General features: G+C 43.2%; 2 protein-coding genes across 2 annotated transcripts in view; both read left to right on the top strand.

The window, feature by feature from the left end:
* Positions 1–3,420, top strand: part of LOC144697346 (uncharacterized) — a 407,771-nt gene that overhangs the window by 110,916 nt on the left and 293,435 nt on the right. The gene's annotated exons all lie outside the window — the stretch shown is intronic.
* The window catches only part of LOC144697172 (uncharacterized), a 138,895-nt gene that overhangs the window by 65,288 nt on the left and 70,187 nt on the right, over positions 1–3,420 (top strand). The gene's annotated exons all lie outside the window — the stretch shown is intronic.

The following is a 3,420-nucleotide window of genomic DNA, read 5'->3' on the forward strand; positions in this document are numbered from 1 at the left end:
ATTTGTTTGCTCTTTTAAAAAGGAGACAGAGATCGGATGATGGAAGGGCCTCTTATGCTATTGTATGGATACATGGTGCTATGCCATTTTATGATTACATCTCTCTACAGCATTCCTGATAATAGTAGCTGACTTCCATTTCTCCGAAACGGAGACCTAGAGTGCTGCTGCGTAACAGCGCAGTTTAACATTCCAGATATGCTCATTGCAGCCAAGGCCTTCACTTGTTTCTGTAGTGCAGTCATTATCACATTTGCCCAGCATGTGTAAAATCTCAGGTTCAAAACTAGCAAGAAGCAATATCAAAGTTTGCTTATCTAAGTGTTAGTAAAAGTTGCATCATTCCTGGGACGTGCCTTGCTCTCGCTGTCTGTTTCCATGACATTTGTCCCTCTGTTCCTTTTTACAAAGTGTGATATTCTGAGAAGCTGTTTTCCCCTGGCTGGAGCGTCTAGAATTGGGCTCACATTCTCCAGATGATGTGTCAGCCATTTAGGACTGAGGTGAGTCACTCAAAGGCTGGTGAATCTTTGAAATTTTCTGCCCCAGATGCCTGTGGATGCTCAGTCATCAAGTATTCAAAAGTGAATTGGATAGATTCTTGTCCTGTACTTTTAAGTGACAGGGTGACCAGGAGGAAGTGGCACAGACAGGGCCAGATATTCCTTTTCTCTGTAACTATTCTCTGATTTTATACAGACATCATTAGAGTCTATGTGTGGACTGTAGTAGTGGCTGGCTGGTTACGGTGATGGGTTTAAAATTCATTGGGATTTCCCTACATAGGTTAGAATCATACTGATTGTTCCTGGCTTTAACTGAGAATCTGTAAATTAATTATCGGTTAAATGGATTAAAAACCTTCCAGATCTGATTCCAAATCCCATGCTCGTGCTAAATGACAAGAAAACTCACTGAATTTGCTCAGTCTCCTGAGGTCAGAAGAGGGAGGAAGGTGGATTTTGCTGTAATGGGTTGTAAGATGACCGAATGACTGTGAAGGCAGTCGGAATGGGGATGAAAATGAACCAATTATAGAAAGTTACAGGACAGAAAGAGGCCATTTACCCAGTGTGCTTCTTTGAAAGAGCCGCTGTGATTGGTTGTTCTGAAGTTTGAACGGCACAAATTAAAATCCATCCCATTTCCACCCACATTTAGCCCTGCACCATCATCTCTTTATGTCTCATGCCTTGCAACTGATCACATCCTTCCATTTTGCCCTTTCACTCCCTCCCTCTGCCTTGTTTTTCACCTGTTACATCTCTGACTTTTCCAGCTCTGATGAAAGATCATCCAGCTGCAAGATTCACTGTTTCTCACTCCACAGATGCAAGCAGACTTGGTTTCATTTCATATGGAATTTTGATTACTGGTGACAGTCCACACAGCACCAAGAAAGGGCCATGGAGGCTCAAAACGTTGACTGATTTCTTCTCCGCCGATGCTGCCAGACTTGCTGAGTTTTTCCAGGTAATTCTGTTTTTGTTTTGTTTTGGATTTCCAGCATCCGCAGTAGCTTTTAGCTTTTTGTTTTTAACCAAGAAAGAGTGTTGCCCTGGTCAATTGAACCCAGGCCATGGCAGTAAAAGTGCTGAATCCGAACCACCAGGGAAACTGGCAGGCTGCTTTCCAAATTAGATGATAATCATCTCTTTACCCATTGCTGCCCTTCAGATCACTGACACTACAGACAGGTTTCTCACACAAAATGGTTTGTATTGTTAACCTTTGGTCACCGGCCATTGAGCCCGGGCCATGAAGGTGAAGACATTGACTCTGAACCACCTGGGGTCCACCATCACTGGCTCAGTGTCGCCTTGCCCATCATTCCTTGTGTCAGTTAATCCATCCTGCCTTGCTCTCCATCACAGACCTTCCCTTTTGGTCTCTGTACAGAGTGGATCCTGACTTTACAATCAGAAAATGCTGGAAGTGCTCAGCAAATGATCAGGCAGCATCTGTGGAGAGAGAAACAGAGTTAATGTCTCTGATCAATGACCTTCCATCAGAACTGGTAAATGTTAGAGATGTAACAGGTTTTAAACAAATACAGGGACAGGGATAGGGGAGACAAGGAAAGAACAAAAGGGATAGTTGGTGTATGAGAAGGTTTGGCCCCGGTTGGAGTATCTTGCATCCCAGAGATGAGCAGTGACCCACTGATTGAAGATGCTGTCGCTGTTTTCTGTTGGCAGTGGGTGATTGGAGAGTGTGGGGGAAAATCCTGCTTGTCCCAGAGCAGAGAAAATAATTGTTGGGCTTGATTCCCTGTCTGAAATGTAGCATTGACCAACTGTTAGTAATGGAGGTCGCGCTGCAGGAGCCTTTAATAATCTTACACAAATCAATATCAATCAGCCGGAATGTGCGGGTTTGAGGGAAGCTTTCTGAACCATCAGGGCTGGAAATGGGAACAAGTGGAAGATTCTGTTGAGTTTTAGACTGTAGAGGGGAAGAGCTAATGTCACATAGCTGTAAGATGTTATATTCAGTTAATATTTAACAACAAAGATGAATTCTTGTTCACACTTAAATATGTTCTGATAATGTTCCTATTTTTTATGATTGATAATCATCAATCTCTCTTGATAAACCTGGAGCAGACTAACACATCGTTTTTCTGCTATACTCAGCATTTTAATTGGGTTTATCAAATGTTTGTATCACTCTGAGCTTGGGTTCTGGACTGTAATGTCTTCACTCTTCTCTGGTGATCTTCTCCAGAAAGGCTGGGATAGATAGAATCATTTGGTCTGTAAGATACAGTCACTGTGAGGATGGTAATGGAACAATTTTCTGTCAAAGCTCACTGACACCTGATCACTTACCAAGTGATTATGCAAAAATTTAATTCAAACAATCACTGTCACTGCCAGTGATTCTCTGGCTACAATGAGACAGATAAGGAAGGAATCAGGAGTGTGCAATCCCACCCAGCTCGACAATAGGAGGAAGGTGGTTTGGTCAATGAAGCCAAAGACTGCAAACTGGCTGAGAAGGACAACGAGAGATAGTTTAATCTCAGTCACATTCACATCGGATACAATTTGTGACTTTTCTAAGAGCTGTTTCAATACCGTGGCAGGAGCAAAAGTTTAATTGGAGCGATTCACACATGGAGTCCCAGGGCTTATGGGCATAGATTTGGGATATGACAAGGATTTTGGAGAGGAAAGGGTGGTTAAGGATGGGCTGGGGGTTAGCAAGGGCATTGGCATCAAGAATGGGTTAGTGGAAGGGATGGCAGCAGCAGAGGCAGCTGATCGAATTGTCTCAATCTTAGTGACAAAGAAGCTCCATGAGCTCCTCACACTTGTTGGGGATGAGGATGGAGGAGACAGCAGAGAGGGAGAGCCCTTCAAAAGGAACTAACTTGTGTTGGAGATATTAAAAAGACTCGACACTGTTTTTAGCACA

The sequence above is a fragment of the Cetorhinus maximus genome, chromosome 23 (genome assembly GCF_964194155.1).
Source record: "Cetorhinus maximus chromosome 23, sCetMax3.hap1.1, whole genome shotgun sequence".
Lineage (NCBI taxonomy): Eukaryota > Metazoa > Chordata > Chondrichthyes > Lamniformes > Cetorhinidae > Cetorhinus > Cetorhinus maximus.